At 44.1% G+C, this 20578-nt stretch overlaps 1 long non-coding RNA gene across 1 annotated transcript; it reads right to left on the minus strand.

The window, feature by feature from the left end:
• Positions 1-639: 639 nt before the first annotated feature.
• LOC144327039 (uncharacterized) lies at positions 640-7216 on the minus strand. Its single transcript, XR_013392021.1, has 2 exons — positions 5695-7216; positions 640-3929 (listed from the first exon to the last, which is right to left on the minus strand). It is a non-coding gene; the product is annotated as an uncharacterized LOC144327039 (long non-coding RNA).
• Between the last annotated feature and the right edge of the window lie 13362 nt (positions 7217-20578).

Below are 20578 nucleotides of genomic sequence, written 5' to 3' on the forward strand. Positions count from 1 at the left end.
TCAAGAACTAATCTATTTACCATCTCAAAGGAATGGCCAAACTATAATTCACAGCATCCTTAACAAACTACAGTTTATGGGATTCTCTCCATGACTGCTGAACTGGTGGTCTGCCGCAGTCAAAACAAAATAAAAAAATCCTTCCAGTAGCACCTTTGTTGTTGTTGTTTAGTTTTAGTTGTGTCCGACTCTTTGTGACCCCATGGACCAGAGCACGCCAGGCACTCCTGTCTTCCACTGCCTCCCGCAGTTTGGTCAAACATGCTGGTAGCTTCGAGAACACTGTCCAACCATCTCATCCTCTGTCGCCCCCTTCTCCTTGTGCCCTCCATCTTTCCCAACATCAGGGTCTTTTCCAGGGAGTCTTCTCTTCTCATGAGGTGGCCATAGTATTGGAGCCTCAGCTTCACGATCTGTCGTTCCAGTGAGCACTCAGGGCTGATTTCCTTAAGAATGGATAGGTTTGATCTTCTTGCAGTCCATGGGACTCCTCCAGCACCATAATTCAAAAGCATCAATTCTTTGGTGGTCTTTCTTTATGGTCCAGCCTTCTTTATGGTCCAGCTCTCACTTTCATACTGTAGCACCCTGCTTGTGGTTAACGCTTAGCTGGAATGAAATATTCAACGCAGCAACAGAGAAATTAAAATAATAATTTATTTGTCAGACAAATAAATGTGAGGCACAGTGGTATATGATTACCAAGCTCTGGCCTGGCCTCCTGCCATTATGGCCAGCACTTATATTTCCTTAATCCAGCCCCCTTTGCTTCTCCTCTGGCTGCATCTGTCCAACCAGCCTGGTTGGAATTCCTATTGGCTGATTGGTATGACCAATCACAAAAATACACTCATTTCCTATTGCCTTTTATGGGAGACAAAGAGCTATATTTCCTTCCATTTATAATTGACAAACAAGTATTAATATATCTTTACATGTGTCTCAACAAGGAATCTTAATTACCAGCTCACCTCTTTGCCCTCCTTGCCCTGTTGCCTTCTAAAACAAATGGTTAATCTTAAATTTTTATCTTGAACAGATGTCAGAGACCTTGGGTTCATATTCTCATGCATCATCAATGAAATATCTCCTTTTGGAGGTCTTTAAACAAATGTCTGACAACCATATATATCAGAACTGCTCGGATGGCGTCTCATTTCTGGCAGGGAGCTAGGCTCATCTGCCCCCCTGGTCTCCTACAGCAATATGACTCTATGAAATAAGAATTTAACATTTCTTTCTTTCTAGATCCTTTGCATAATTACATTTAAACCAATATATTTCATACATTATCATAGGTAACCTTTTAAAAGAATAAAGCTTCTCAAAGTAAAAAGGAAGGAACTCAGTAAAAAACAGCTTTTAAAAGGAACCTCTTCAGTTCACCCCCCCTTTCACCCTCCTTTCCAGCCTCAAAATAAAATAGGAAGAAGCTTCTTCTTCCCCAGCCAAGCCAGTTGCCTTTCCCAACATTTATTGCTCTTTTTAACTCTCTCAGTTTAAGAAAGAAACAGTTTTAAAAGACTTCCCAAAAATGCTTTAAAAAGACTTCCCAAAAAGCCTCTCTTTCTGCCAGCTAGATGCTTCTCCATTTGGTCTTGGCCTTTTAACCTTAGAAAGAAGATCTGGCTCAAGTTTAAGGCACATGGTTTTATTTTCCGTAACCTTGCTCTTTAACCTGTAATTCCAGCTTTTATGACTTTGAGAATTGTTTTCTGCTATAAATCAAAGGGGGGCCCCTTGTCTTAGGAGAATGGCCAAGGTTTTCTCTATAAACAGTTGGCCTTCTTGCCTGGCATGAAACATTTGAAAATCTAAGCCCATTTAATTTAGGAACCTGATCAAATATAAGCCAATATATGCCTTGATTAAAAATGCAGTCTATATTCAGATGCCACATTCCCCCCTTTCAAGCTCAAGGACCTGGCTACAAAGCGTCCTTGATAGCTTGATCTTCCTAAGTTAAAGCTCTGTATAGGGCCATGATATGAGGTAGAGTTTCATTCGAAATCATCTTGCTAATTGTACGTCTAAAACATGAGATGATACATGGCATCATACATAAAACCATTATTACTACCGTCAAGAAAAACAAGCAAGACAATAGTATCCCTTTGAGTCCTGTGACATTAAGTAACCAATTGGTGAGCCATCCCATATCCCATCCTTCCCATGTTTATACTGGGACATGTGCTATATTCTCCATCTTTGTGGCCAACACACGGATTGCCTCACCATTATCAGAAATGTTAAAGCAACAGGCATTCCCTGTCAAGTTCAAGACTCCACATAGGCCTCCCTGCCTGGCAAGTACATAATCCATTCCCATTTTCAGCTGCAAAATAGCGGCTCTACTTTCATCCAGCTGTTATGCAATAAGTCTCAAACTCTGGGCCGTTGCATTGGTTACAAGTTCCACTACTGCTTGTAATCGAATTATTCTGTTTAGATTATAAATAGGATCCCGTGCCCCTTGTATGAGCTCACCAGGATTCCAGGAGGCAGGATCATAATAGGCTATAATGCGCTCTGGTGGCCAATCATTAGTACCGCTCCAACTTTGGGTACTTCCTCCTGCTATACGAGAAATATCAGCATTCCTTCGTGTTCGCTTAGCTGAACTAGTGGGCAAATCCACATTGGTGGTAATACCCATCCCAGGAAACAAGTCCCACTCCATTTGGAAGGGAGTTTCTTGTATGCCCATTCTCCACATATCCACCACAACCATCGGGTCTGAGGTTTTTTTGGTATGTGGAGTGTATAAGGCGAAATATCAAAAGGGGTATAGAGTTCACAGTGCAGTATGTTAGATTGCCTTTCTCTGTCACAGTTATGTTCCATACCACTTTCCATGCATGAATAAAAGGAGGTGCACAGGGCAAGGTATTCCGAGTTCGATAGGTAGTACCGTGTGCCCAGGTATGACTATTCTTAATATAATCCCAAGTATAGTGACAATGAGAAGAGCCTATCATGGTAGAATCAGCTGCATCTGATGATTTATGTACACAGAATTCCCCTTGTACAGGTATAGTTGAGTTCCATCCGGGGAAATTCTGTACTTCTGTTTGGTGTGGCATTTCGCTTACCATACCAATGGCATTTAATGGTATCAGTAATAAGGGCATACCTCCCTCTGAATCATCTGGCCCAAGAGAGCAAACAAGGCAATTGGTCCTATTTGCAACATTGGCTACCATTTCAGCTAAGCCTACCCACATATTGTGGTCATGGCTGAATCCATATTTAACAAATTTGGTCAGATTCAAGGACCCTTCCCCTTACCAAGGGATCAGGATTAATAATAAAATCATGTTGATGTCTAGCATATGCATTCCTTCCACAAAAGATTACCTTATTGTGATAGCATAAAACTATTAGTCCCAATATAATTCCCCCAGTGACAGAAATGGGGAACCACCAAGACCAAAACATATATCCCAAGGATCCCCAATGTGTAATATCTCTGATAATTGTTCCACAAGGGGGCAGTCAATCAATTGTATAAGAGAATCTTCCCTTTCACAATCGCTGGTTCAGATGCTCCTCAAGCTTCAGGCGTGCGCAGGTCAGCCAGCTTCCAAGTTGTGGCTGCAGCAGGCCGGTCGTCTAATGTTGCCCGTGACCTAGCCCGTTCCCCGTAGGGCTAGGTACAGGGGTTTTTGGAGAGAGTCAGTTTTAAAGGATTAGAGGGGTCACCTTTGCACGTCCAACTGCCTTCAGACTTCTTCAAACGAGAGTGATGAATCCAGGGGGTCACCTCAGCTACCTTCACCGCTGTTGGAGTAGAAAGCAAGACGGTGTAAGGTCTACGCCACTTAGGTGCAAGTGGATCACGTTTTCCACTCTTTCACCCATATGCTATGCCAGCCTGGAGCTGATGAATCGGCTTGGCAATGCTGCACGGCGTGTGCTTGAGGGCCCACCTGTTAAGAAAAAAACAACAACAAACAAACAAACACGGGAGAGAGACAAAAACACGGGAGAGAGATTGCACTTATCCCTGTGTCACATGGTCTCCTATTTGTTTGAGGTCAGTTGGAATATCCTGAACAAAGGAGGGCGGCCTCCCATACAGGAGCTCAAAAGGTGACAACTTAAGTCTTTTTGTGGGTGCGCACCGAACACGAAACAGTGTTATGGGTAACACATCTACCCTCCTGAGACTTTAGACATATTAGTGGGCTTCTGGCATGCCCTGCAAATACCTTGCACAAGCGTCTGGCGGTAGGTGGTAAGTCTGGCCAGGTAAATCGCATTGTTTGGATCCCAATTAGGATCTTCCAAGGGATAGTTGTCCTGGAGATGACGGTCAATATTATAAATATTTCCCACTCTGGCCTGCTCACGCAAATATATCTGTACCTTTTTAATTACGTCTCTCCTTTCCTCAGTGGTGAAGAGAGTATTCAGGAGCTGGCGACAATCTGTCCAAGTAGGACTATGAGTATTTTACTATTGAAGTCACCAAGTCCATCATAGCCTGAGGTTTTTCTGCGAAAGATGGGGCGTTTTCCAATTCATCAGACTGTAGTTGTGAATGGAATACATTGCAGGGTCGAAGTTCGAGGTGGCCGTGGTCCAGGTTGCCCATTAACCAGCACAGGCTCCTCAAGTGCATCAAATACTCTTCTAAGAGGGGCTACTACGTGACCTTTCTCTTCGCTTTGCTCTAGGGGCCTCAAATCATAGGGGATGGTATCTGTCCCAAGGCGTTCTTTTGGCAGCTCTATACGCCTAGCTGTATTGCTTGCTGACCGATTAAGGTCTCCCTGTAACTTCTGTAATAATAGATGTACAGGGGTTTAGGGTAGGCAATCAGTTGTTCCACTAAAGGAGACTGTAGATGGAGTTCTACTGGGACTCACAGGTGGAATAACCACTTCTGCTTGGGCTTCATTATAGGACTCCAATGCCTCCTGAAGATATTTATCATAATCTATCAAGGAATCAAGTTCTATGACTCCACCCCCATTATTCATTCCACTTTCTTGCCTTGGGGTTACAACTGGTGGAGGGTTTGAATTTGTTTGGCAAGATTCCTTTCCTAGCTTTGGCTTTTACAGCCAATAATTTGCATCGTTGGACTTTGCATTCCCTTATCCATGGAGGATTTTTATTTAATGTGCTCAGCCAGGAATCTATATATGAAAATTGTTCTGGGCACCCTCCAGTTTCTTTGGTGATGTTAGACCAAAGTTTGCTTACTAAATTTATATCAAAGGTTCCTTGAAATGGCCATTCAGTATTTTGTTTTGGCCATTCTAGTTCACATAACGTTCTCAAGCGCCCTGGCGTCATTTTGACTCCATATGCCCCTGAGAAGGCTTTCTTAAAATTATTTAACATACATTCAAGAGGTGTATTTCCCCCTTTGAACCCCCAATTCCCATTGTATGGCCCTGTGAAGTATCCACTCAGTCACTCACACACACACCTTACTGGGAAACGAAGTAGTACTCACTCCACACTTAGGTCAGTTACACATTGTACTTTCTCACACATGCAATGCGCAAGATACTTCACCCACACTCTACCTCCCAATCTTCCCTTTTGCCCTACACCAGATCACCATCTGATGTACCCAGCCACCTAGCGTACTCAGTTCCCCTTTACTGAGACGCAGAAGTTTGATCAGGACTTCTCTTCCTCCCAATTAATTGGAGGGCCAAAACCCTTTAGTGCACTTACCCTTAGCTGGTTCCGTTTCCCCCCGGTCCGTCGCCGTCGGTGGGCAGGGTATCAGACAGACGAGACTGCTGCGTTCCCCTGGAAAAAAATTTTCCATTGCGCGCTGAGTAGGCAGTGAGTGATCCTCTGTCTTGTACCCTGCTCAGTAGGCGAAGGGGCTGCGTTCCAGCAGACCACTTATCCGAGTCGCAGGCACCATAAAATGTAGCACCCTGCTTGTGGTTAACGCTTAGCTGGAATGAAATATTCAACGCAGCAACAGAGAAATTAAAATAATAATTTATTTGTCAGACAAATAAATGTGAGGCACAGTAGTATATGATTACCAAGCTCTGGCCTGGCCTCCTGCCATTATGGCCAGCACTTATATTTCCTTAATCCAGCCCCCTTTGCTTCTCCTCTGGCTGCATCTGTCCAACCAGCCTGGTTGGAATTCCTATTGGCTGATTGGTATGACCAATCACAAAAATACACTCATTTCCTATTGCCTTTTATGGGAGACAAAGAGCTATATTTCCTTCCATTTATAATTGACAAACAAGTATTAATATATCTTTACATGTGTCTCAACAAGGAATCTTAATTACCAGCTCACCTCTTTGCCCTCCTTGCCCTGTTGCCTTCTAAAACAAATGGTTAATCTTAAATTTTTATCTTGAACAGATGTCAGAGACCTTGGGTTCATATTCTCATGCATCATCAATGAAATATCTCCTTTTGGAGGTCTTTAAACAAATGTCTGACAACCATATATATCAGAACTGCTCGGATGGCGTCTCATTTCTGGCAGGGAGCTAGGCTCATCTGCCCCCCTGGTCTCCTACAGCAATATGACTCTATGAAATAAGAATTTAACATTTCTTTCTTTCTAGATCCTTTGCATAATTACATTTAAACCAATATATTTCATACATTATCATAGGTAACCTTTTAAAAGAATAAAGCTTCTCAAAGTAAAAAGGAAGGAACTCAGTAAAAAACAGCTTTTAAAAGGAACCTCTTCAGTTCACCCCCCCTTTCACCCTCCTTTCCAGCCTCAAAATAAAATAGGAAGAAGCTTCTTCTTCCCCAGCCAAGCCAGTTGCCTTTCCCAACATTTATTGCTCTTTTTAACTCTCTCAGTTTAAGAAAGAAACAGTTTTAAAAGACTTCCCAAAAATGCTTTAAAAAGACTTCCCAAAAAGCCTCTCTTTCTGCCAGCTAGATGCTTCTCCATTTGGTCTTGGCCTTTTAACCTTAGAAAGAAGATCTGGCTCAAGTTTAAGGCACATGGTTTTATTTTCCGTAACCTTGCTCTTTAACCTGTAATTCCAGCTTTTATGACTTTGAGAATTGTTTTCTGCTATAAATCAAAGGGGGGCCCCTTGTCTTAGGAGAATGGCCAAGGTTTTCTCTATAAACAGTTGGCCTTCTTGCCTGGCATGAAACATTTGAAAATCTAAGCCCATTTAATTTAGGAACCTGATCAAATATAAGCCAATATATGCCTTGATTAAAAATGCAGTCTATATTCAGATGCCACATTACATCACTACTGGGAAAACCATAGCTTTAACTATACGGACCTTTGTTGGCAAGGTGATGTCTCTACTTTTTAAGATGCTGTCTAGGTTTGTCATTGCTTTTCTCCCAAGAAGCAGGCGTCTTTTAATTTCGTGACTGCTGTCACCATCTGCAGTGATCATGGAGCCCAAGAAAGTAAAATCTCTCACTGCCTCCATTTCTTCCCCTTCTATTCGCCAGGACGTGATGGGACCAGTGGCCATGATCTTAGTTTTTTGATGTTGAGCTTCAAACCATATTTTGCGCTCTCCTCTTTCACCCTCACCTTAGAACCAACTAAGTTTGTAAAGCTGCTTTCAATGTATGGTGTGAGATATGACCATAGGTAAATGTAGATATGGAACCCAGGAGAAAAAAGCTCAACAACTTTGGCTGACCCCCCCAAACAAAAATCCTGGCTACGGCCATGTCCAGGAGCACCTAATTTCATAGTGCTGGGGAGAACTAAGGTGCTTCAGCCCTTCCTGGTGTCTGTGAGATCAGTGGATGGACAATGGGAGCTGCTCTAAGTGTGCCAGTTGTTTTGCCGTACAAGCATTCCAGCTTGCCATGGGAGAGACCCCACTTCTACCTGCCAGGTGGCTGCTTTGGGGGTTCTCCTGACACCGCCCCCCCAAACCAGTCTTGGGGAATGTGGAGGGCATGCAGGGTAAGGTTACCAGACACCCCCGTTTCCCAGGGACAGTCCCCGGATTTACAGATCAGTCCCCTGACAAAATCCATCTATTCAGTAGGAAGTTGAAAAGTGTCCCCCGGAATCAGTTACCCACTAGGGGAGAACGGTTATGTAAGCTTTCAGAATATTTAGAATTAGCCAAATTGACAGATATAATAAGACAAAAACCAAAAAGTGAAGTGAAAAAAGAAGGGGAGTGCCTAAATGAATACCTTAAAAGCCAAGGTTCGAGGACAGAAATCTGGCTGAGTCTGGAATAACCTTGTGCAGTGAAAGGACAAGAAAGAGGGATTTATATTTAGATGTTAGGATAGAGATGATCAGGAAAACAGGAAGATACAATGAGAGGTAAAGGAAGTGCTGTGGGATTGGTGGAAGTCAATGTTTGTTTTTCCTTTTTAGTGTTTACATTATTAATTTGTAAGATGTGGATTTGTTTTTTTAGTGCTTGTTTTTGTTTTTGTGTATTGTTATTTTTTGTTGTTTTATTGTTGTGTGGAAAATACTAATAAAATTTACTAAAAAAGAAAAGAAAAAGAAAAAAGTGTCCCCGGATTCATTGAAAAAAATCTGGTAACCTTAAGCAGGGGGAAGAGAGGGAGAAAGCCTCATTGTGCAAGCAGAAGTCCTTGCACTGGGCTTCCATTGATGGGGCTGTTAAAATGAGTATAGTATAAATTGGTGTTCTTCCGCTGCAGGTCCCTAGACGTTGTTGGACTACAATTCCCATCATCCCCAGCCAATTTAGCCAATGGTCAGCGATGATGGGAGTTGCAGTTCTGGCAATGACCCAAAGTGGAAGAACACCACAGTAAGCAACAGTTTCAAAACAGAAGCTCCTTAATATCTCTGTCAATTTCATCCTGTTAAAAGCTTAGAGTGCAGGAGAGAAGGCACGGCAAGCATTTTTTTGTTTAATAAAAGTGGGATATTTCTGGAGCAGAAATTATGAGAACAGAATGATCGGTAGGCAGAAAGCTGCAATGGCAGGAGCTACAGAATCCAGGGCCAGGACACGTAGGCGTAGAATATATGGGTGCGTTCGTTTTTTCAGAGAATTGAACGTACTTTGCTAAGTTATTGCTGCCCATGGTGTGCATACTCATCCCACTCTAGGATAAAGGAGATCAAAAAAAATCCCAGAGTATCTAATTTTAATTCCTTTGTTTTGTTTTCGTTGGGCTGGTGTTGGTTAAATGTTTAGCTGTAGTTGGTGGTTATTTTAACTTGGGTGTAACTGTAAACTCTTTATTGTTGTTGTTACTGATTTCTATTGATTTATTGGTTGGTTTGTTGCTTGTGTAGGATATTTTGTTTTTTAATGTTTAATGTTTTGTTGCGTTTCTGTATGTATTGTAAGCTGCCCAGAGTGGCTGCGGAAACCCGGCCAGATGGATGGGATATTTTTTTTTTAAAAAAATAAAACATTATCTCACCTAAGATCCAAACATTAAAATGGTAATCAGTGATCCCATGTGTTCAATCCACCTTCAGAAGCGAAGGCTAATCTCTGGAGTGTAGATGTGTTCTACGGTTGGGATAAAAACCAGACTGCCCACAAATGAGAAGTCTCTTTCTCTTCGTTAGTTCCATCTAAGAGGACACTGTTGTTGCTCGAGGATCACTGTGGCTAGGCATGGCTCACATTTGGCTACTTGCATCTTGCATTTTTCTCTGCTTCGTAGCAGGAGGTAAGCCCAACAACTAATAATAATAATAATTAGGGGTACGCATATCCTGATGTTGGGAAAGATTGAGGGCACAAGGAGAAGGGGACGACAGAGGACGAGATGGTTGGACAGTGTTCTCAAAGCTACCAACATGACTTTGACCAAGCTGCGGGAGGCAGTGGAAGACAGGAGTGCCTGGTGTGCTCTGGTCCAGGGGGTCACGAAGAGTCAGACACAACTAAACAACTAAACAACAACAACAAAAATGCCCCAAAACATTTTGTGAATATAAGTTTGGCCTCATTGAGGGGCAATATTTCAATGAGTAGGAAAATGAGAGTACCCCTAAACATTTTTTTAAGGAAAAAAGCACTAATATAATAATAATAATAATAATAATAATAATAATAATAATAATAATAATACAACATAGGGTGCCACTGCTCTGGGCATCATATCCCACTACCCTTTCCCCTATCCGTCACATACATTTAAAGTGTATTTAAAACACATGGCTTCCCCAAAGGATTATTGGGACCTCTCATTTACCCCTTACAGTTTTTCGATTCTCCACACTCTTAATCCAGTTCCCAGGAGTCATTGAGGGAAGCCATGTGTTTCAAACGTATGACCTAAAAGACAAACCCCCAATTTGCTTCTCCCCCTCAAGGTAAATTACAAGGTAATTTATTGTTTTTAATTGTAGAATTAGATCAGATAGCTTTGCCACTTGGTCCCAGGTGATATTGCAATATCTGTGAACAATACAAACATACACTTACTCAGAATCTTCGCCATCAGCTGCCTTTCTGTAAATCACCACTTTCATGCAGCCCATGATATCATGAGGACAACTACATATTCAAAATGCTTTTGAACTTGGGAAAGACAAATCGCTGTCAGAACTCAGTTTTCTTAAGGCTACCAGTCATTTCAATCCGTATCTCTTTCTTTTTTCTTTTCCTTCTCCTCCTGCGATGAGGCTACATTTTAATATTTTAATGTTTCAATAATTTTAATGTTGTTTTTTAATGTTGTTTTTAAGTTGTAATCATTCAACTTGTTTTTATTATTGCTTGTAAGCTGCTCTGAGCCCGGCTTTGGCTGGGGAGGGCGGGGGTATAAATAAAAATTATTATTGTTGTTGTTGTTATTATTATTATTATTGTAGACAGTTTGTATGGCACTTTGTATTTTATTATACTGGTATACAGTGGTACCTCGGGTTACATGCGCTTCAGGTTACATACGCTTCAGGTTACACACTCCGCTAACCCAGAAATAGTGCTTCAGGTTAAGAACTTTGCTTCAGGATAAGAACAGAAATCAGACTCCGGCGGTGCGGCAGCAGCAGGAGGCCTCATTAGCTAAAGTGGTGCTTCAGGAGGTTAAGAACGGACCTCCGGAACGAATTAAGTACTTAACCCGAGGTACCACTGTACTGGTATAATTGCTGCACATTGCCATGGTGATATGAAAACGTTTTAGGAAATAAACAGCAAGTCATCTGAAAGGTTAACTCTGAAGGGGGGGGGGAGAATGAGCACTCTAGGAATATGCAATTGCTTGGGCATATTGATTACATATTTGTCTGATATATTGTAATGGTTTGTTTTACGAAGTCCTGAGAATGTTCTAATGTCCGTATACACAAACTGAGTTGCTTTTTGGATTATGTTTTAAAATGCTTTAGCATTGGATCATTAATGCTATTTAACACTGTCTTTGGGAGCCATTGTTACTCATTCCTGAGGAGCTAAAGCAGTTATATATATAAAAAGGTAAAGGTAAAGGACCCCTGGATGGTTAAGTCCAGTCAAAGGCGACTATGGGGTTGTGGCACTCATCTCACTTTCAGGCCGAGGGAGCTGGCATTTGTCCACAGACGGCTTTCCGGGTCATGCAGCCAGCATGACTAAACCGCTTCTGGAGCAATGGGACACCGTGATGGAAACCAGAGCTCACAGAAACGCTGTTTACCTTCCCGCCACAGGGGTACCTATTTATCTACTTGCACTGGCGTGCTTTTGAGCTGCTAGGTTGGCAGGAGCTGGGACAGAGCAACGGGAGGTCACCCCATCGCAGGGATTCAAACTGCTGACCTTCTGATCAGCAAGTCCAAGAGGCTCAGTGGTTTAGACCACAGCACCACTCGCGTCCTCATTCCAGAGGACCAAAACAGATATACTACAGTGCCTGTCACATCCTTGCACACGGCACTATGTCATGACATAGCAATGCGAACAGCACCGTGTCATGATATAGCTCCATTTTCATGAGCATTGCTGGGTTAAGGAGAAAAGGAGGAGGAAGATAATATCTCTTTTCACTATCCAGCATCTGGATAAACTTGATCTGGAGACACTTGCTAATGTGGATCCTAGGAGCAACCGCATTATTATTTTTAATGCTCTTTCTTAACGACAGATGCTGTTGTCTGCCGACAGTGTGCTACCATGAGACCATGGATACCATGCACGCCGTTAGGGAGAAGATGCGCTGCCATAAAGAACAAAATGATCTGCATAATCTTGAAAGTCTACAAAGGTAAGGTGTCTTGTCTTCTTAGCAACCTTGACCTTTTCCTTGCAAGCTAGCACTTATTTCAAGAGCATTGCTTTTGGGGAAAGTCTTATTGTGTTGGCCTGTGGATTATAACAACAACAACAACAACAACAACAACAACAACAACAACAATTTATATCCCGCCCATCTGGCTGGGCTTCCCCAGCCACTCTGGGCGGCTTTCAACAAAATATTAAAATACAGCAATGCATCAAACATTAAAAGCTTCCCTAAACAGGGCTGCCTTCAGATGTCTTCTAAAAGTCTGGTAGTTGTTGTTCTCTTTGACATCTGGTGGGAGGGCGTTCCACAGGGTGTGTGCCACTACCAAGAAGGCCCTCTGCCGGGTTCCCTGTAACTTGGCTTCTTGCAGTGAGGGAACCTCCAGAAGGCCCTCGGCGCTGGACCTCAGTGTCTAGGTAGAACAATGGGGGTGGAGATGCTCCTTCAGATATGAATACAGCTGCCACTGGGGCATCAAGCCCCTGGCTGGCTTTAGATAGGTTGGGACTCACAGCTAGGCCTAGTCTACTGACGAACGAAGGTGAGGCACCCACCTTGAATGGTGGAAGAAGTCCAAGAGGTGGTGCCTGCCTCACCTCCGCCACTCACCCCCCTCCACCGCCAGTGGAGAAGCAGCGGCTAGTGTGTCGTGGGCAGCAGGGCGGGGTGACAGCACGTTCCTGTTTCACCTCAAGCAGAACATGAATAACAACACGAATCAAAACGCTTTCCTTTCTCCCCGTGCCTCTTCCCACCACCCCAGGTTTCCAGCTGTGGCAGAAGGTCATGGACTGCACGAATGTGGATGACAACAGGTGTGACCAATGGAATTTTGACAAGCGCACTGGCAAAATGTACACATTCTCCTGTTGTGATGATAAAAATTATTGCACTCAGCAATAATAGATGGCAGTGTTGCGTGTCTTAGTTCTTTGTGTGACGTTGAGAGAAGAACGAAGAGGGGCCGAAGCGACCAGAAGTCTTTCAGTTAATTAACCGATATCGAAAAAGTGAGTGTTTGTTCAGCCGTCAGTCACGCCATCTCCCATGGACACCGTGAGGGCCACAAACCTAGGCAGCTCTAAACAAATCCAGCGGCCACTATTCACCATGGCCACATGCTACTTAAAGGGCCAGAGGCAAATATGAGCCGTTGAGGATCATGAGTGGAAGAATGTTTCTGTGGTCATGTGGGCTGCCTTTAGACCTATGGTTGGCACTATAAGCAGAAGAATGGCTGGACCTGGGAGGCCCGTGGTCCGATTCGGCAGTGCTCTTCTTTTTATGCTCTTATTCTCTGGGATATCTCAGTCGGTAGAGCATGAGACTCTTAATCTCAAGGTCATGGGTTTGAGCCTGACGTTGTGCAAAATAACCCTGCATTGCAGAGGTTTGGACCAGATGACTCCATGGTCCCCCCCTTCTATAGCTAAGCATGTGGCCCTTTCTTTATTTGAGATTTCCATTTGCCACCACGGGCAGGGAAACGGGGAGAATGCAAACACTGGGAGCAAAGTCCTCTCTTGTTGTATTGGGTGGCCACGTTGATGTGGAAACTGGAAGAGTAATTCTAGCCCACTTGGAATCTGTGACCCACCCTTAAGCCAAGCTGCATCAGGGAATGTGGAAGAATAGGCTGATTTGTGGCGCGACAGACTCCAGCCAATCAATTCTGCCCACGGCCAATTTCTGCTTCCAACATGCAGTTACAGTGTGATCTTGGTTCCCTTTAGGGGTTTGCAAATTACAGATGTGCAGAGCAGCAAATTAAGCACTGGGTTATCTTCCCCCTGACCTAGGTAAAGGGTAAAGGGACCCCTAAACATTAGATCCAGTCGTGGACGACTCTGGGGTTGCGGTGCTCATCTCGCTTTATTGGCCAAGGGAACCGGTGTACAGCTTCTGGGTCATGTGGCCAGCATGACTAAGCCGCTTCTGGCAAACCAGAGCAGCGCACAGAAACGCCATTTACCTTCCCACTGGAGCGGTACCTATTTATCTATTTGCACTTTGATGTGCTTTCGAACTGCTAGGTTGGCAGGAGCAGGGACTGAGCAATGGGAGCTCACCCCGTTAGGGGATTCGAACCGCCGACCTTCTGATTGGCAAGTCCTAGGCTCTGTGGTTTAACCCACAGTGCCACCACGTAACATATCACAAATCATTGTGTGTGTGTGTGTGTGTGTGTGTGTGTGTGTGTGCTATGCAAAAAACACAATGTGGGAAAACCCATGAAGTCAGCCAATGTTTCTATCGATTGCTGCAGTAAATCACAAAAGCAGGTGCTGGCAAAAATCACGATGCAGGAAAGGCCATGAAGCTAGCCCATAATATAATAATATTTCCCCAGCCACTCTGGGCAGTTCCCAATCGTATATTAAAAACACAATACAGCATTAAACATAAAAAAAACTTCCCTAAACAGCGCTGCCTTCAAATGTCTTCTAAAAGTCAGATAGTTGTTTATTTCCTTGACATCTGATGGGAGGGCGTTCCACAGGGCAGGCGCCACTACCAAGAAGGCCCTCTCCCTGGTTCCCCGTAACCTCGCTTCTCGCAGTGAGGGAACCACCAGAAGGCTCTCGGCGCTGGATCTCAGTGTCTCTACATAGCTCCATCCATATTTCAGAGATCGTGATAGATTGGTATATCGCGATGTTTAGCTGGTAGTTGATAGCTCTGTTGGTAGAGCATGAGACTCTTGATCTCAGGGTCTTAATCTCAGGGTTGTGGGTTCAAGTCCCACACTGTGTGAAAGATTCTTGCATTGCAGGGGGTCAGACTAGATGTCCTTCTTGGTTCCTTCCAGCTCTACAGTTCTATGAAATATACAACTCTACTGAAAAATGAGATATCACCCAGTCCTGGTTACCACATTCTGCACAACAGTACAGTGGTACCTCGGGTTACATATGCTACAGGTTACATACACTTCAGGTTACAGACTTTGCTACCCCAGAAATATTGCTTCAGGTTAAGAACTTTGCTTCAGGATGAGAACAGAAATTGTGCTCCTGCGGTGCAGCGGCAGCAGGAAGCCCCATCAGCTAAAGTGGTCATAGAATCATAGAATCATAGAGTTGGAAGAGACCACAAGGGCTATCGAGTCCAACCCCCTGCCAAGCAGGAAACACCATCAGAGCACTCCTGACATATGGTTGTTAAGCCTCTGCTTAAAGACCTCCAAAGACGGAGACTCCACCACACTCCTTGGCAGCAAATTCCACTGTCAAACAGCTCTTACTGTCAGGAAGTTCTTCCTAATGTTTAGGTGGAATCTTCTTTCTTGTAGTTTGGATCCATTGCTCCGTGTCCGCTTCTCTGGAGCAGCAGAAAACAACCTTTCTCCCTCTATGTGACATCCTTTTATATATTTGAACATGGCTATCATATCACCCCTTAACCTCCTCTTCTCCAGGCTAAACATGCCCAGCTCCTTTAGCCGTTCCTCATAAGGCATCGTTTCCAGGCCTTTGACCATTTTGGTTGCCCTCCTCTGGACACGTTCCAGTTTGTCAGTGTCCTTCTTGAACTGTGGTGCCTAGAACTGGACACAGTACTCCAGGTGAGGTCTGACCAGAGCAGAATACAGTGGCACTATTACTTCCCTTGATCTAGATGCTATACTCCTATTGATGCAGCCCAGAATTGCATTGGCTTTTTTAGCTGCCGCATCACACTGTTGGCTCATGTCAAGTTTGTGGTCAACCAAGACTCCTAGATCCTTTTCACATGTACTGCTCTCAAGCCAGGTGTCCCCCATCTTGTATTTGTGCCTCTCATTTTTTTTGCCCAAGTGCAATACTTTACATTTCTCCCTGTTAAAGTTCATCTTGTTTGTTTTGGCCCAGTTCTCTAATCTGTCAAGGTCGTTTTGAAGTGTGATCCTGTCCTCTGGGGTGTTAGCCACCCCTCCCAGTTTGGTGTCATCTGCAAATTTGATCAGGATGCCCTTGAGTCCATCATCCAAGTCGTTGATAAAGATGTTGAAAGATGTTGGTGCTTCAGGTTAAGAACAGTTTCAGGTTAAGAACGGACCTCCTGAATGAATTAAGTATTTAACCCGAGGTACCACTGTAACCACAACAGTAACCACAATCAGTGCTATTTTTCTAGAAAAGGAGGTGCCAGAACTCACCACAAACCCCTCCATTGTTCTCTTATAATGGCAATGGCGCCCACCTGAGAGGTGCTGGAACTGAGTTCCGGCAAGTTCCGGCTGAAAAAAAAAAGCCCTGACCACAATCGCCTAGATGCGGCGGGGGACAATATGGATGCACACACTAGCTCTGCCCCCTCCGCCACAATTCTTTACCTTCCAACTCATTGAAGGCAAGCATCTGAACTGGAAGTCTTTTATATCCAGGGATATAAAATGAAAGAAGCAAATGATCTGCTCAGTGCTGGAATATAGGAAGCTGTCTTAATACTGAGTCAGATTATTGGTTCTGCCTTCTCGGTATTCTCTGCAGTGAATGTCAGGCATGAATCTCTCTCAACTTTACCTGGAGAAGCTGGAAAATGAACCTAAGGACCTTGTGCAGATGCTCCCTCACGTTTATTCCTCTTTCCCATAAACCACTTACAGATTTGTTTATTATGTTAAGCAATATATTTTTAAATAAAGAAACAAGTAAAAAAAAATGAAAGAAAAGATGTACAGTACAGGGTTGGAGAAGAAATGTTGCGTATCTTTTTTCAGGAGAAGAACAGCTGGGCGGCCATCTATCATGGATGCTTTAACTGAGATTCTCGCATTGCAGGGGGTTGGACTAAATTATTATTATTATTATTATTATTATTATTATTATTATTATTATTATTATCCTGCCCTCCCCAGCCGAAGGCGGGCTCAGAGTGGCTAACAACAGTAAAATAACACAGTTTACATAAAATCACAATCAATTAATTGAAATACATTCTAAAATCAATTCATTCTAAAATCAATTCAGAGTCAAACTAATGGCAACCATTGGGCTAGAGTTCTATGAGGATTACAGAAGGAGAGAGTGTGCCTTGGCCAAAGGCCTGGTGGAACAGCTCTGTCTTGCAGGCCCTGCGGAAAGATGTCAAGTCCCGCAGGGCACTTCTCTCTTGTGACAGAGCGTTCCACCAGATCGGGGCCACGGCCGAAAAAGCCCTGGCTCTGGTTGAGGCCAGCCTAACCTCCCTGTGGCCTGGGACCTTCAAGATGTTTTATTTGAAGACTGTAAGGTCCTCCGTGGGACATACCAGGAGAGGCGGTCCCGTAGGTATGAAGGTCCTAGATGACCCATGGGGGTCCCTTAAAATTCTACAGTTCTATGATTCTATGATTTGGGGACAGCAGAATCAGAAGGCAGAATGTCGCAATGCCAGCATCCACAGGATCCAGGACCGGTTGGACATGTAGGCAAAGAAAATATGAATGTATTTGATCTTGTTCAGAGAATTGAATGTACCCTCACCCCACTCTATGATAAGGGAGTTCTAAGACTCCCAGAGTAATGTGTGCCAGCCGGTTTGTGTGCACATGCTGTGATCTCGACTACGATTCAAACGTTCAAAAGGTTTTCTGTGATTTTAAGGCCCACCCATCGCCTTTCAACCCACCTTCAGAAGTGAGGGCTAATCTCTGGAGCATCGATGTGTTCTGTTATTGGGATAAAACCAGTTTGCCCACAAATGAGAAGTCGCTTTCTCTCTGTTGGCGTCAACAGGACACGGCTTCTACTTGAGGACCGCCGAAAGCTAGCCATGGCTCAGATTGGGCTACTTGCCTCCTGTTTTTCCTCTGCTTATTTGCAGGAGGTAAGCCCAACCAACGTTGTGGCTCTGTAAGGGTTAACCGATGCCTGTTTTAAACTCTTTTCCATGGCTTATATTGTACCGTTTTATGTTGTGTTCCAGTAAACTGGTTTGATGTATTTTTTAATGACATAATGGGATATAAGTATTTTTATATTTAAATAATAAATTAGAGGTAAAGGTAAAGGACCCCTGGACGTTAAGTCCAGTCAAAGGCAACTATGGGGTTGTGGCGCTCATCTTGCTTTCAGGCCGAGGGAGCCGGCATTTGTCCACAAACAGCTTTCTGGGTGATGTGGCCAGCAGGACTAAACCTCTTCTGGCACAACGGAACACTGTGATGGAAACCAGAGCGCACGGAAATGCCGTTTACCTTCCTGCCACAGCAGTACCTATTTATCTACTTGCACTGGAGTGCTTTCGAACTGCTAGGTTAGCAGGAGCTGGGACAGAGAAATGGGAGCTCACTCCGTTGCAGGGATTCGAACCACCAACCTTCCAGTTGGCAAGCCCAAGAGGCTCAGTGGTTTAGACCACAGCGCCACCCGCGTCCCTGGTGATGCTGGTCCTCATTTTCAGTGTTGGAGATAGTATGCCCCCTGGATACCTGTTTGCTAGGAGTCACAGGTAGGGAGAAAGCCAACGCTCTCTGATCGTGCTTGGGGGCTTGCCATAGGCATCCCATAGGCCACTGTGAGAAAAGGATGGTTCTCTGGATAGAAACATGGAAGAAGAAGAAGAAGAGTTTGGATTTGATATCCCGCTTTATCACTACCCGAAGGAGTCTCAAAGCGGCTGGCATTCTCCTTTCCCTTCCTCCCCCACAACAAACACTCTGTGAGGTGAGTGGGGCTGAGAGACTTCAGAGAAGTGTGACTGGCCCAAGGTCACCCAGCAGAAGGACAGCTCAGTTGGTTAGAGCGTGGTGCTGATAACACCAAGGTCGCAGGTTGGATCCCCTTAAGGGGCATTTGCACATTCCTGCATTGCAGGGGTTTGGACTAGATCAGGCACCCCCAACCTGTGGCCCTCCAGATGTTTTGGCCTACAACTCCCATCATCCCTAGCTAACAGGACCAGTGGTCAGGGGTGATGGGAATTGTAGTCCAAAACATCTGGAGGGCCGAAGGTTGGGGATGCCTGGACTAGATGATCCTCAGGATTCTTTCCAACTCTATGATTCTGTGACTTTTTCCTCTTCCCAATTAAGATGGGAAATCAATAGGAAATGGGTCTGGAAGGGAAGGGAATAGGGTATGAACTAATGAACATGCAAGAAGTACGGTAAGTACAGTGGTACCTCGGGTTAAGTACTTAATTCGTTCCGGAGGTCCGTTCTTAACCAGAAACTGTTCTTAACCTGAAGCACCACTTTAGCTAATGGGGCCTCCTGCTACTGCTGCGCTGCCGGAGCACAATTTCTGTTCTCATCCTGAAGCAAAGGTCTTAACCTGAAGCACTATTTTTGGGTTAGCAGAGTCTGTAACCTGAAGCGTATGTAACCTGAAGCGTATGTAACCCGAGGTACCACTGTAATTATGGATTATTATTACCTTACTAAGGGAACTTCTTGGAGATAAAATCGAATACACTGGGCCGGAGGAAGAATATTCTGAGTCTCTAGTGATAACAACAATTGAAGAGCACTTTTTGGACCTTTTGCGTGGAAAGGAAAACGAACCAATTTGGAGACTGAAGATTGAGGAAGCACCGCCTAACAGATTGACGAATACCCGGACCTTGTCTTGGAGTTCTGAATGCTTTGAATAATCTGAATATACATAATGGACCGATGGCGAATCGGAAGTCCTTTCTATCTCTTTACCTTATGCCTCTTTCTCTCTCTCCTTTTTATTATATTTAGCTTTTGTGCTTTTTGTTTTTGGTTGATTTCATTTTTGTTTAAGTTGTATTTCGTTTTCTAATGTCCTCTACTCTGAGTTGAGGAGGATGCTCACAGGAAGGTCATGGAGGACTGACGAAGGACCTTACGTGAGAGGCAGGGAAGGGAAGAACTCCCAGGGTGGGAGAAGCAATGGAAGCTCCCAGGTGAGAGCTGGGAGGGTCCACACTCTTTTGTGCGAGATAAGGATCAAGATCTACTCCTAATACAGGACTCTCTCTTTTCCCTCCTCTTTTCTCTCTTGGTTTTCTCTTGGTTTTCTCTATTTTAATTTAGATTCATTTTTTAAATTGTATTATATGCTGAAGACTTTCAATAAAAATTCAGGTTTTTTTATTTTTTTAAGTTACACGGTGTTTGCAGTAAGGAATCCCTCCGTCCACACAAATGCTGGGCCAAAACCTCTTCCCCAACCCCCGGCTTCCAAAAATAGTCTCCTGCGAAAAAGAGGGGCTATTTGTTTTTCTTTTATGCTTTCCCGGGGGGGGGGGGGGTTCAGATGAATTTATTTGACATTTTCCAGAGCAGTGAAGGTAAAGGGACCCCTGACCATTAGGTCCAGTCGTGACCAACTCTGGGGTTGCGCGCTCATCTCGCTCTATAGGCCAAGGGAGCCGGCGTTTGTCCGCAGACAGCTTCCGGGTCATGTGGCCAGCATGACTAAGCCGCTTTTGGTGAACCAGAGCAGCACACGGAAACACCGTTTACCTTCGCGCC

This window comes from Podarcis muralis, chromosome 2 (genome assembly GCF_964188315.1).
Source record: "Podarcis muralis chromosome 2, rPodMur119.hap1.1, whole genome shotgun sequence".
NCBI lineage: Eukaryota > Metazoa > Chordata > Lepidosauria > Squamata > Lacertidae > Podarcis > Podarcis muralis.